Source organism: Ranitomeya variabilis, chromosome 2, assembly GCF_051348905.1.
Source record: "Ranitomeya variabilis isolate aRanVar5 chromosome 2, aRanVar5.hap1, whole genome shotgun sequence".
Taxonomy (NCBI): domain Eukaryota; kingdom Metazoa; phylum Chordata; class Amphibia; order Anura; family Dendrobatidae; genus Ranitomeya; species Ranitomeya variabilis.
The window spans coordinates 140,197,531-140,214,322 of NC_135233.1; the positions used below are offsets into that span (position 1 = coordinate 140,197,531).

The window sequence follows — 16,792 nt, forward strand, 5'->3', positions numbered from 1 at the left end:
ATCCCGCCCCCCTACCACATTACTACAGATAATCCCGCCCCCCACCACATTACCACACCTAATCCCACCCCCCACATTACCACAGATAATTCCACCCCCCACATCACACATAATCCCGCCCCCACCACATTACCACACATAATCCTGCCCCCCACCATATTACCACACATAATACCGCCCCCCACCACATTACTACACATAATCCCGCCCCCCACATTACTACACATAATCCCGCCCCCAACACATCACCACACATAATCCCGCCCCCTACCACATTACTACAGATAATCCCGCCCCCTACCACACATAATCCCGCCCCCACCATATTGCCACACATAATCCAGCCCCCCACCATATTACCACACATAATCCCGCACCCCACCACATTACTACAGATAATCCCGCCCCCCACCACATTACCACACATAATCAAACCCCCACCACAAGACCACAGATAATCCCGCCGCCCCACCACATTACCACACATAATCCCGCCCCCCACCACATTACCACACATAATCCCGCCCCCCTACCACATTACTACAGATAATCCCGCCCCCCACCACATTACCTCACATAATTCCACCCCCACATTAAAACAGATAATCCCACCCCCCACATAATCCCGCCCCCACCACATCACCACACATAATCCCGCCCCCTACCACATTACTACAGATAATCCCGCCCCCCACATTACCACACATAATCCCGCCCCCACATTACCACAGATAATCCCGCCCCCCACATCACACATAATCCTGCCCCCCACCACATCACCACACATAATCCCGCCCCCACCACATCATCACACATAATCCCGCCCCCCACCACATTACCACACATAATCCCGCCCCCACCATATTACCACACATAATACCGCCCCCCCACCACATTACCACACATAATCCCGCCCCCCACAACATTACCATATAATCCCGCCCCCCACCACATTACCACACATAATCAAACCCCCACCACAAGACCACAGATAATCCCGCCGCCCCACCACATTAACACACATAATCCCGCCCCCCACCACATTACCACACATAATCCCGCCCCCTACCACATTACTACAGATAATCCTGCCCCCCACCACATTACCACACATAATCCTGCCCCCACATTACCACAGATAATCCCGCCCCCACATTACCACAGATAATCCCGCCCCCCACATCACACATAATCCTGCCCCCACCACATCACCACACATAATCCTGCCCCCACCACATCATCACACATAATCCCGCCCCCCACCACATTACCACACATAATCCCGCCCCCCACCATATTACCACACATAATAACGCCCCCCCACCACATTACCACACATAATACCGCCCCCCACATTACCACACATAATCCCGCCCCCCACATTACCACATAATCCCGCCCCCCACCACATTACCACACATAATCCCGCCCCCAACCATATTACCACACATAATCCCGCCCCCCCACCACATTACCACATCTAATCCCACCCCCCACATTACCACAGATAATTCCACCCCTCACATCACACATAATCCCGCACCCCACCAAATTGCTACAGATAATCCCGCCCCCCACCACATTACCACACATAATCCCGCCCCCATACCACATTACTACAGATAATCCCGCCCCCCACCACATTACCACACCTAATCCCACCCCCCACATTACCACAGATAATTCCACCCCCCACATCACACATAATCCCGCCCCCACCACATTACCACACATAATCCTGCCCCCCACCATATTACCACACATAATACCGCCCCCCACCACATTACTACACATAATCCCGCCCCCCACATTACTACACATAATCCCGCCCCCAACACATCACCACACATAATCCCGCCCCCTACCACATTACTACAGATAATCCCGCCCCCCACCACACATAATCCCGCCCCCACCATATTGCCACACATAATCCCGCCCCCCACCATATTACCACACATAATCCCGCACCCCACCACATTACTACAGATAATCCCGCCCCCCACCACATCACCACATAATCCCGCCCCCCCACCACATCACCACACATAATTCTGCCCACCCACCACCACACATAATCCTGCCCGCCCACCACATCACCACACACGGCGTACAGTAAAATCACACTGACAGGTTACAATAGAATAGATAAAATAAATGTCTACACATAGTTTAGGTGTATATATATATATATATATATGTATATATATATATATATATATATATATATATATATATATATATATATATATAGATGAGGCATCGTGATTACTCGCTAATCCTGCCCCCTGCACAGTATCTCCGCCCCCCCACACATCACCACACACAATCCCGCCCCCAACACATTACCACACACAATCCGCACCACATCACCACACACAATCCTGCCCCCCACAAATGCCGCCCCCCATTACATCACCACACATAATCCCGCCCCCCAACACATCACCACATAATCTCGCCCCAACACATCACCACACATAATCCCGCCCCCCCAACACATAACCACACATAATCCCGCCCCCCCACCACATTACTACACATAATCCCGCCCCACCACATTACTACACATAATCCCGCCCCCCAACACATCACCACACATAATCCCGCCCCCTACCACATTACTACAGATAATCCCGCCCCCCACCGCATTACCACACATAATCCCACCCCCACCATATTACCACACATAATCCCGCCCCTCCACCACATTACCACACATAATCCCGCACCCCACCACATTACTACAGATAATCCCGCCCCCCACCACATTACCACACATAATCAAACCCCCCACCACAAGACCACAGATAATCCCGCCGCCCCACCACATTACCACACATAATCCCACCCCCACCACATTACCACACATAATCCCGCCCCCCTACCACATTACTACAGATAATCCCGCCCCCCACATTACCACACATAATCCCGCCCCCACATTACCACAGATAATCCTGCCCCCCACATCACACATAATTCTGCCCCCCACCACATCACCACACATAATCCCGCCCCCACCACATCACCACACATAATCCCGCCCCCCACCACATTACCACACATAATCCCGCCCCCCACCATATTACCACACATAATACCGCCCCCACCACATTACCACACATAATACCGCCCCCACCACATTACCACACATAATCCCGCCCCCCACAACATTACCACATAATCCCGCCCCCCACCACATTACCACACATAATCCCGCCCACATCACATCACCACACATAATCCCGACCCCCCACCCCATTACCACATAATCCCGCCCCCCACTCCATTACTACACATAATCCCACCCCCCCACCACATCACCACACATAATCCCGCCCACCCACCAGACATAATACCGCCCGCCCACCACATCACCACACATAATCCCGCCCCCCACCACACATAATACAACCCCCCACCCTATTACCACACATAATCCCGTCCCCCCACCCCATTACCACACATAATTCCGCCCCCCCACCCCATTACCACACATAATCACGCCCCTTACCCCATTACCACATATAATCATGCCCCCCACCCCATTACCACACATTATCACGCCCCCCACCCCATTATGACAGGTATTCCCGCCCCCCACCCCATTACCACATAATCCCGCCCCCGAACCCCATTACCACACATAATCCTGCCCCCTCACCACATTACCACACATAATCAAACCCCCACCACAAGACCACAGATAATCCCGCCGCCCCACCACATTACCACACATAATCCTGCCCCCCACCATATTACCACACATAATCCCGCCCCCCTACCACATTACTACAGATAATCCCGCCCCCCACCACATTACCATACATAATCCCGCCCCCACATTACCACAGATAATCCCGCCCCCCACATCACACATAATCCTGCCCCCACCACAACACCACACATAATCCCGTCCCCACCACATCACCACACATAATCCCGTCCCCACCACATCACCACACATAATCCCGCCCCCCACCACATTACCACACATAATCCCGCCCCCCACCATATTACCACACATAATACCGCCCCCCCACCACATTACCACACATAATACCGCCCCCACCACATTACCACACATAATCCCGCCCACATCACATCACCACACATAATCCCGACCCCCCACCCCATTACCACATAATCCCGCCCCCCCACTCCATTACTACACATAATCCCACTCCCTCACCACATCACTACACATAATCCCGCCCACCCACCACACATAATACCGCCCGCCCACCACATCACCACACATAATCCCGCCCCCCACCACACATAATACCACCCCCCACCCTATTACCACACAAAATCCCGTCCCCCCACCCCATTACCACACAAAATCCCGTCCCCCCACCCCATTACCACACATAATTCCGCCCCCCCACCCCATTACCACACATAATCCCACCCCCCACCCCATTACCACACATAATCACGCCCCTTACCCCATTACCACATATAATCACGCCCCCCACCCCATTACCACATTATCACGCCCCCCACCCCATTACCACAGGTAATCCCGCCCCCCACCCCATTACCACACAATCCAGCCCCCGAACCCCATTACCACACATAATCCTGCCCCCTCACCACATTACCACACATAATCAAACCCCCACCACAAGACCACAGATAATCCCGCCGCCCCACCACATTACCACACATAATCCCGCCCCCCACATTACCACACATAATCCCGCCCCCCTACCACATTACTACAGATAATCCCGCCCCCCACCACATTACCACACATAATCCCACCCCCACATTACCACAGATAATCCCGCCCCCCACATCACACATAATCCTGCCCCCACCACATCACCACACATAATCCCGTCCCCACCACATCACCACACATAATCCCGCCCCCCACCACATTACCACACATAATCCCGCCCCCCACCATATTACCACACATAATACCGCCCCCCCACCACATTACCACACATAATACCGCCCCCCACCACATTACCACACATAATCCCGCCCCCACAACATTACCACATAATCCTGCCCCCCACCACATTACCACACATAATCCCGCCCCATCACATCACCACACATAATCCCGCCCCCCACCCCATTACCACACAATCCAGCCCCCCCACCCCATTACCACACAATCCCCCCACCACACATAATCCCGCCCCCCACCACATCACCACACATAATCCCGCCCGCCCACCACATCACCACACCACCACACATAATCCCGCCCGCCCACCACATCACCACACCACCACACATAATCCCGCCCCCCACCCCATTACCACACATAATCCCACCCCCCACCCCATTACCACACATAATCCCGCCCCCCACCCCTTTACCACACATAATCCCGCCCCCCACCCCTTTACCACACATAATCCCGCCCCCACCCCTTTACCACACATAATCCCGCAGCCCCACCCCATTACCACACATAATCACGTCCCCCACCCCATTACCACACATAATCACGCCCCCGACCCCATTAGCACACATAAAATTACCACACATAATCCCGCCCCCCCACCCCATTACCACACATAATCCCGCCCCCTCACCCCATTACCACACATAATCCCGCCCCCGAACCCCATTACCACACATAATCCTGCCCCCCCACCACATCACCACACATAATCCCGCCCCCAACACATCACCACACTATTGTTATTAACTTCATTTTAAGTTAATTTACCACCTGCGTAAGGGCTATTGAATGTTGTCATTATTTACTCTAGTTTAATCACCAGCAGCGTTAATTAGATAGCAATGAGCGTGCCGAGCATTAGCTGGCTGGAAACATCTAGTATATATATATATATCTTGATACACTGCTCAAAAAAATAAAGGGAACACTAAAATCCCACATCCTAGATGTCACTGAATGAAATATTCCAGTTGTATATCTTTATTCATTACATAGTGGAATGTGTTGAGAACAATAAAACCTAAAAATATTCAACATAAATCACAACTCATAGCCCACGAACGTCTGGAGTTGGAATGATGCTCAAAATCAAAGAGGAAAATTAAGTTACAGGCTGATTCAACTTCAGTGGAAATGCCGCAAGAAAAGGAAATGATGCTCAGTAGTGTGTGGCCTCCACGTGCCTGTATGACCTCCCTACAATGTCTGGGCATGCTCATGATGACGCAGCAGGTGGTCTCCTGAGGGATCTCCTCCCAGACCTGGACTAAAGCATAAGCCAACTCCTGGACAGTCTGTGGTGCAAGGTGACGTTGGTGAATGGTGCGAGACATGATGTCCCAGATGTGTTCAATCGGAATCAGGTCTGGGGAACGGGCGGGCCAGTCCATAGCTTCAATGCCTTCATCTTGCAGGAACTGCTGACACACTCCAGCTTCATGAGGTCTGGTATTTTCCTGCATTAGGAGGAACCCAGGGCCAACCGCCCCAGCATATGGTCTCACAAGGGGTCTGAGGATCTCATCTCGGTACCTAATGGCAGTCAGGCTACCTCTGGCGAGCACATAAAGGGATGTGCGGCCCTCCAAAGAAATGCCACCCTACACCATTACTGACCCACTGCCAAGCTGGTCATGCAGAAGGATGTTGCAGGCAGCAGATCGCTCTCCACAGCGTCTCCAGACTCTGTCATGTCTGTCACATGTGCTCAGTGTGAACCTGCTTTCATCTGTGAAGAGCACAGGGCACCAGTGGTAAATTTGCCAATCCTGGTGTTCTGTGGCAAATGCCAAGCATCCTGCACGGTGTTGGGCTGTGAGCACAACCCCCATCTGTGGACGTCGGGCACTCAGACCATCCTTATGGAGTCGGTTACTAACTGTTTGTGCAGACACATGCACATTTGTGGCCTGCTGGAGGTCATTTTGCAGGGCTCTGACAGTGCTCCTCCTGTTCCTCCTTGCACAAAGGCTGAGGTAGTGGTCCTGCTGATGGGTTGTTGCCCTCCTACGGCCCCCTCCACGTCTCCTGGTGTACTGGCCTGTCTCCTGGTAGCGCCTCCAGCCTCTGAACACTACGCTGACAGACACAGCAAAACTTCTTGTCACAGCTCGCATTGATGTGCCATCCTGGAAGAGTTGCACTACCTGAGACACTTGTGTGGGTTGTAGAGCCCGTCTCATGCTATCACGAGTGTGAAAGCACAACCAACATTCAAAAGTGACCAAAACATCAGCCAGAAAGCATTGGTACTGAGATGTGGTCTGTGGTCGCCACCTGCAGAACAACTCCTTTATTTGAGTGTGTCTTGATAATTGGCAATAATTTTCATCTGTTGTCTATTCCATTTGCACAACAGCATGTGAAATGGATTGTCAAACAGTGTTTCTTACTAAGTGGACAGTTTGATTTCACAGAAGTTTGATTTACTTGGAGTTATATTCTGTTGTTGAAGTGTTTCCTTCATTTTTTGAGCAGTATATGTCATATAGAGTTAAATAGCAGAATAGCCGATAATTTAATTGTCGGGTTCTGTAAAATCATTGCAGAACCCGACAGGATATGAGACATGGTTTACATACAGTAAACCATTGCAGAACAGTTGGGTTTTTATATGTCCCTTACTAATAATGTTAGTAGTGTGTGTGTGTTTGTGTGTGTGTGTGTGTGTGTGTGTGTGTGTGTGTGTGTGTAAAATTTGGCAGCTTTGTTAAAAAGATTAATTCAAGGAAAAAACTGGCGTGGACTCCCGCGCAATTTTCTCTGCCAGAGAGGGAAAGCCAGTGACTGAGGGCAGATATTAATAGCCTAGAGAGGGACCATGGTTATTGGCCCTCCCCGGCTAAAAAGATCTGCCCCCAGCCATCCCAGAAAAGGCGCCTATTCTAGCACTTTGACTCTCTCTCCCACTGCCCTGTAGCACTGGCATATGGGGTAATAAGGGGTTAATGTCACCTTGCTATTGTAAGGTGACATTAAACCTGGTTAATAATGGAGAGGTGTCAATAAGACACCTATCCATTATTAACCCAATAGTATGAAAGGGTTAAAAATACACACACATATTAAGAACAAAGTCTTTTAATGAAATAATGAAACATATAGGTTTAACATCTTTATTGTACTCTCAATCCAAGCGAAGCCCTCGCTCTCCTGTAAAAAATTAAAAAGCAACAATATCCCATACCTGTCCGCCATACAGTCAAGTCCCACGCAGTAATCCATATCTAGGGGTATTTACATTTTACAACTGGGAGCGCTGCTAATACGGCCACTCCTGACTGTAAATGACTGGGGAATGAATGAAATGCATGGAGCGGAGCTTCGGTGACTAGCGCTGCCATCACCGAAGCTGCGCCCTCTGGCGGAATGAACTCAAATGAACTCTTCAGCGTGGGAAAATCAGGTGGCAAGGAAAAAAAACACCAAAACACCATGTGAATTAGATTTTAGAAATCACTGTAAAATGCATTGTTTATTTCCAAACAAAAAATATGTGGGAAAAATACATAAATACGCTAAGTGTGAACAAGCCACAGTGCTTGTTTTTAAATAACTTGGCAGCAATACCTATAAGGGTTAACAATTGGTCATGATCAAAAGTTTCTCAACCCCAAAACACACCAACCACCTTGAATCTATCCACAATTTCCTGTTTATAGAACCTTTTCACTAATCAAACCAATCTGGCAACTTCAAACCTGTTAGAAATACAATTTAATTGCTGTCCCTGAGCATCCAACGAAAGAATTGTGCCAATGAAATTGACCTGCCATAGTGTCTGCTTAGCAAATGTGGATTGTATATGGATTTTTCTAGCTATTATATTGGTCTTCGTTAATTAACATGCAGAAAAGTCAATAACAATTAACTGGAGACGAAAAAAATGATTTATTTGACATGTTGAAGACCGTATATACTGTACTATAGATAATAACCATAAATCTACCATAGGTGTAATCTTCTATAGTGTTGACCAGAAAGAAGAAGAAAATAGGCATTACTTATCACATGTACACAGCTGTGTAATTAAATACTATTCATAATGTTGAGTTTTTCTAAGAAAATTCTGATCATTAATGGAAAAAAGACGTGCTGTTTGGCATACAGTCTCAGCAGCAATGTGTATGTGTCTGGAACTTCAACTAGGAGGTATGACTTGGCTTAGCATCAACACTAAATTAAAATTACAAATGTCACTGTATTATGGTAATCGAATTTGACAGGTCTATGAAACACCATAAATCAAAGCATTTCAATGAAAAGCAAGTGTCTGAGGAGGGCAAGAGCCTAGAGAAAGGTTTTGGCTGCGCTTCATAGAGGGTCATTTGTAAACGGTGAACATAGAAAACCACTTAATAGTTCAGTTGGTGACTAAAGCAAAATTCCTTGCCAAAAAATTGTCGTTGAAGGCACAAATCTCGAATTTGTGATTATAGGTTTTTAAACAGCTGACATAACAAAAATTCTTGCACATAAAAGCATACATTGCCAAATTGTAAATACCACCTAAAACATGCTAATTCACAAGTTAATTCAAAGGGTGAATTCCGTATTCATGAATTGATCAGAACCAGATTCACACTACTGAAGTCCATAAACTCAAAATATCTCCATAACCTGTGTATCATTTTCTAGATTTTCTAGTTGCTTAAGGCTACGTTCACATTTGCGGTCAGCGCCGCAGCGTCGGGCGCCGCAGCGGCGCCGCATGCGTCATACGCCCCTATATTTAACATGGGGGCGCATGGACATGCGGTGCACTTGCGTTTTGCGCCGCATGCGTCACTGCGGCGCCCGCGTCCGGGCGCAGAGGACGCAGCAAGTTGCATTTTTGCTGCGTCCAAAATCAATGAAAAAAAGGACGCATGCGGCGCAAAACGCAGCGTTGTGCATGCGTTTTGCTGCGTTTTTGTTTGCGTTGTGGCGCCGACGCTGCGGCGCACAACGCAAATGTGAGCGTAGCATTAGTGAGGTTCTATTCTTGACTATCAAGTATATTCTTGACTACAGCACATTTCTAATATGCTTCTTGAATGGGGCTACTTAGCACCCTACAGTGGGTGCAATATCACCCACGAAGAGCCCTGATAGTCAGCCCGACTAATTGTGGAGGCCTTAAATGTTGACTTTGACTATATCAATGGTTAACAGACTAAAAGCAACTATATATATATATATATATATATATATATATATATATATATATATATATATATATATATATTTTTATATATATATATATATATATATATATATATATATATATATATATATATATATATATATTATTCTCCTTATTAGTTTTGGATACATAGACTGCACACAGAAGGACATAAACAACAAATGAGCAAAGAATATTTCAATGCTTTAAAGGGAATCTGTCAGCAGAATTTCACACCTCAAGTCATTTAAATGTACATGTAGCTCTTTGAAAGACAAGATAAGCAATACCTTCACATGGCAGGTCTGTTACTGAGAAATCAGTTTTTGAATTGATATGTAAATGAGGCTGAAGAACTATGCTAGATCTAAAGCCTCTGTCACTCCAGCTCTCTACCCCGCCAAGCACCACCTCCTCCTGCTTAACTGGCAGCCGCTATGCTGTGTGACTTCAGGCAAAGGAGCTGTCGCCAGTCAAGCAGGAGAAGGTGGAGCTGGGAGGAAAATAAAGCGGTGAGACAGAGGCTTCAGATCTACAGCCTCTTTGCATATCAATTCAAAATGCTGATTTCTCAGTAACGGAGGAATGGACCACTCATTGATGGGTATTGCTGGACTTGTCTTTGAAAAAGATACATACAAATATAAATAGTTTTGGATGTGATATTCCGCTGCCAGATTCCCTTAAAACACTAGTAACATTCATGCCCATCATCTGCTGATACTCGGCTATAAATTCCTGCTTTTATACAGAAATGACACATTTATTGAGAGTTGATGAATGATTTTAGTGGCTAAACAAGAGTACCCAGTCTTGCTGTACTGAGGCTGGCACGACTGAATGGGACATGTGCCAGGCAGAAAGACAATACAGCCCTTTATATAACATCAAGATATTCAAGTACAGTCAAGTATTTACTATTGTATTCTATTGTGTTAAAAGTTTAGCTGGTCAAAGAACATTTCATTCTCATCGATTTATAAGCTAATTTGTCATACTATTTTATTTAGGTACATAATGTAATACTTGGCAGGTTTAGGAGGTCGCAGGTTTACTTGTATACACTTCACAATCACTTTAAAAGCTGCAACAAGAATCAACTCTGGAATATTATGTTTAATCGTACATAAAAATCAGTTCTCTTCAGATTTTCTACAAAGCACATTGTCATTAAATGCGAAAAGAACCAAATATCCAGTCTATATGCTATGCACAACAAATAGCCTGTCATGCCTAAACTGCAGGTGGAGCTACTACTATTTAATACAGAGGCACAAGACTGGTTTGAGACTTCGGCCCCGATTCAACATCACAGGTCTTGAGGGAGCGTGCTTGAGTTAGATTGCTTCTGATGCATTAAGAGGAACATACTTCTCAATGAATCTGGCAAGTCTGAAAAGTGGCGTGCACCTCCGTGCGTTTTCTAAAAATCTTACTCCAGTCAATGAGTAAGGTACACCACAGCTCCACATTAATAAGACAAACTGTGGTGTCATTGCCTTGAGAGTCTGATCTTCATTTACCGTACATCATGCATCATGATAATTTATAACTGGAAATAGATAATGATATGACAATAAACCCCACTGAACTTTAGAAGCAGGGCAAAACAGCAAAGGCAGCCAACTAGACTACCGAGATTCCTGCCTATCCCAAATTGGGGGTCCGGACACATTCGCCAAAAAACTGTCTAATGGTCATATGTGAGCACTCTATTCCCTAAGGGAAATGTAGAAACAGCTTATTTATTTCCCAGCTTTCTGAAGATGGGCTGTGTAATATGGCTCTCCCCTCAAACTCATTCTAGAAGGTCACCAATTACATTGAAATTTAGGGACATAGAACAACAAAGTGCTGTAGACAGACAGGCAGGCAGGCAGGCAGACAGATCGATAATAGATGGATAGATAGCAGATAGATAGTAAATAGATAATGGATAGAAAGATAGATAGATAGATAGATAGATAGATAGATAGATAGATAGATAGATAGATAGATAGATAGATAGATAGATAGAGATAGATAGATAAAGATAGATAGATAGATAATGGATAGATATATAGACAGATAGATAATGGATAGATAGGTAGATAGATAGATCGATAGATAATGGATAGATAGATAGATTGATAATGGATAGATAAATAGATGGATAGATAGATAGATGATAGATAGATAATGGATAGATAGATAGATAGATAATGGATAGATACATAGATAGATAGATAATGGATAGATAAATAGATAGATAATGGATAGATAGATAGACAAATAGATAATGATAGATAAATAGATAGATAGATAGATAGATAGATAGATAGATAGATAGATAGATAGATAGATAGATAGATAGATAATGGATATGGGGTGGGCAACTACAAACCTCTGGGAAAGTTTAATGAATCTTTCACTTTAGGATACATGACAATATTACCAGAAGAGCTTGTTAGTTTATAGTCTCCATCAATGATTTGTCGCCTCCCGCTGATTTAAATACTAGAAATATAATTTTCAAGCAGCAGTTGGTTGTGAAATGATTGTTTTCCATAAACAAAATGAAATCAATCCTTACGTAGACACCGGCAGACCATCTCTGGGAGATTACACTGAACTGGGGAAACACGCCACAGTAATAATGAAGTAACAAACCTTTCAAATAAGAAATGATTACTTGGCGCATAAACCGGCTGACAATTATAGGAATAGTCATAATTCTGTTGTGCAGTGTCTCTAAACTTTTACATCCTTTCTATTTCATCACTGGCTAAATCTAGAAATAGCAATATTGTAAAGTGCATAGAATGAATTATGATACACATCAACACATTAGACTTGGCTCCCTTAAAGGGACACTAAATGTCAAAATACACAATCTACGCAAAGCTTCCATTAAGTCTTCCTTTCCGCCTTTGTGATCACTATATAAAAGATTCTACATTATGTACATTTGCGCTCATTTTAAGGCCTCGTGCAGACAACCATAATTTTGGCCCAAGTACAATCCTTCAAAACATTGTTATTCAATGAGGCCATGCACATGTCCAATTTTTATCCTTGGACCAAGTAGCCACAGGGAAAAAAAGCAGCATGCACGATTTGCCTCGGATAATCAGATGGCACTAGCCCATTCATGTCTATGGGTTCAAGGAAGACATTGGACCACACTCGGATGAGGTCCGATTTTCACAGACAGAGTGAATATGGAGAAGCTTTTATTTTTACTTCTCCACTTCAGAGAAAAAAGATCAGACTCTGATCAAACACAGAATCAAACACTGATCAGAGTGTGATTAGTAAAAACAGATGTTTTTTCTAGGTTGGAGAACATCGTCTGCACCTACCTTACTGTGATGTCCCTAATGGCTGTTGATTCATTAATCATTGTCAGGTCAGGATGGGATGCGATGTTCAGGTTTAGAGATGGGTGAACCCGAACAGTAAAGTTTGGCGTCCGTATCGAACCCCTACTGTTCGGGCACAGACACGAACACGGACTTCATCAGGAAGTCCTTGTTACTGTTCGGGTTTGGCTGCCCAATAACCGGGTGTTCGTCATGCTGTCATGTGCATAACAGAGCGGCAAACACCATTTCTGTTTCGAATGTGAAATCATCCCGGCTGGTCAGAGAGCCGCCGTTCCCATGCTGTCAAATGACAGCTTGAGCACTCAGCTTTGATCGGAGGTATAAAGTTTACCTCCGGTCACTGGTGTCAGCAGATGGGACTACTGCTCCCATCATCCCACACCTGCTGGGGCTAATAACAGCGAGAGCAGGAGCGGCTGTTGGGTGTATTCATTAGCGGGCTCTTGCGCTGTAAATAAGTAATTTAAAAAAATCTAGCATGGGTTACCCTGTATTTTTAAGAACCAGCCAGGCAAAACTCACAGCTGGGGCTGCAATCCTCAGCTGTCAGCTTCAACAAGGCTGGTTATCAAGAATAGAGAAGTCCCCACGCCGTATTTTTTTAATTATTTATATAATTTAAAAAAGGCAAGGGGTCCCTCCTATTTTTGACAACCAGCCTTGCTAAAGCAGACAGCTGGGGGCTGCTACTCTCAGGCTGGTAAGGGGCCATAGATATTGGCCCTCCCAAGCCTAAAAATAGCAGCCCAATTCTGGCGCTTTGACCGACTCTTCCTGCTTGCCCAGTAGAGGTGGCAAGTGGAGTTTAAATTTGTGGGGTTGATGTAACCTTTGCATTGTCAGGTGACATCAAGCCCACGGCTTAGTAATGGAGAAACGTCTATAAGAATCCTATCCATTACTAATACTATAGTTATATGGTAAATAAAGACACAACAATAATAAAGTCCTTTATTAAAAATAAAACAAAACACAATTTTACTTTTTTATTTAAAAATAACAAACACATTTATACTCACCACTCACCAAAAAGCCTATTCCACCGAAGCCCTCGTTCTCCTGTAAGAAAACAAAAATTCCCCTATAAGAAACAACACAAAGCCCCCTATATACCCTAAGAGCCCACCCACAGCCCCCTATATACCCCAAGAGCCCACCCACAGCCCCTATATACCATAAGAGCCCACACACAGCCCCTATATACCTTAAGAGCTCACACACAGCACCCTATATACTGTAAGAGCCCACATTCAGCACCCTATATACCGTAAGAGCCCACACACAGCACCCTATATACCGTATGAGCCCACACACAGCACCCTATATACTGTAAGAGCCCACACACAGCACCCTATATACTGTAAGAGCCCACACACAGCACCCTATATACCGTAAGAGCCCACACACAGCACTCTATATACTGTAAGAGCCCACACACAGCACCCTATATACTGTAAGAGCCCACACACAGCACCCTATATACCGTAAGAGCCCACACACAGCACCCTATATACTGTAAGAGCCCACACACAGCCCCTTATATAGCTTAAGAACACAATCACAACACCCTATATACTGTAAGAGCCCACACACAGCACCCTATATACCGTAAGAGCCCACACACAGCACCCTATATACTGTAAGAGCCCACACACAGCACCCTATATACCGTAAGAGCCCACACACAGCACCCTATATACTGTAAGAGCCCACACACAGCCCCCTATATAGCTTAAGAACACAATCACAACACCCTATATACTGTAAGAGCCCACACTCAGCACCCTATATACCTTAAGAGCCCACACACAGCGCCCTATATACCGTATGAGCCCACACACAGCACCCTATATACTGTAAGAGCCCACACACAGCCCCCTATATAGCTTAAGAACACAATCACAACACCCTATATACTGTAAGAGCCCACACTCAGCACCCTATATACCTTAAGAGCCCACACACAGCACCCTATATACCATATGAGCCCACACTCAGCACCCTATATACCTTAAGAGCCCACACACAGCACCCTATATACCGTATGAGCCCACACACAGCACCCTATATACTGTAAGAGCCCACACACAGCACCCTATATACCGTAAGAGCCCACACACAGCACCCTATATACTGTAAGAGCCCACACACAGCCCCCTATATAGCTTAAGAACACAATCACAACACCCTATATACTGTAAGAGCCCACACTCAGCACCCTATATACCTTAAGAGCCCACACACAGCACCCTATATACCGTATGAGCCCACACACAGCACCCTATATACTGTAAGAGCCCACACACAGCCCCCTATATAGCTTAAGAACACAATCACAACACCCTATATACTGTAAGAGCCCACACTCAGCACCCTATATACCTTAAGAGCCCACACACAGCACCCTATATACCATATGAGCCCACACTCAGCACCCTATATACCTTAAGAGCCCACACACAGCACCCTATATACCGTATGAGCCCACACACAGCACCCTATATACTGTAAGAGCCCACACACAGCACCCTATATACCGTAAGAGCCCACACACAGCACCCTATATACTGTAAGAGCCCACACACAGCCCCCTATATAGCTTAAGAACACAATCACAACACCCTATATACTGTAAGAGCCCACACACAGCACCCTATATACCGTAAGAGCCCCCACACAGCACCCTATATACCGTAAGAGCCCACACACAGCACCCTATATACTGTAAGAGCCCACACACAGCCCCCTATATAGCTTAAGAACACAATCACAACACCCTATATACTGTAAGAGCCCACACACAGCACCCTATATACTGTAAGAGCCCACACACAGCACCCTATATACCGTAAGAGCCCACACACAGCACCCTATATACTGTAAGAGCCCACACACAGCCCCTTATATAGCTTAAGAACACAATCACAACACCCTATATACTGTAAGAGCCCACACTCAGCACCCTATATACCTTAAGAGCCCACACACAGCACCCTATATACCGTATGAGCCCACACACAGCACCCTATATACTGTAAGAGCCCACACTCAGCACCCTATATACCTTAAGAGCCCACACACAGCACCCTATATACCGTATGAGCCCACACACAGCACCCTATATACTGTAAGAGCCCACACACAGCACCCTATATACCGTAAGAGCCCACACACAGCACCCTATATACCGTAAGAGCCCACACACAGCACCCTATATACTGTAAGAGCCCACACACAGCACCCTATATACTGTAAGAGCCCACACACAGCCCCCTATATACCGTAAGAGCCCCCACACAGCCTCCTATACACTGTAAAAGCCCACACACA

At 46.0% G+C, this 16,792-nt stretch overlaps 1 protein-coding gene across 5 annotated transcripts in view; it reads right to left on the bottom strand.

Moving 5' to 3' along the window:
- The window catches only part of UTRN (utrophin), an 846,507-nt gene that overhangs the window by 126,891 nt on the left and 702,824 nt on the right, over positions 1–16,792 (bottom strand). The window lies entirely within an intron of this gene.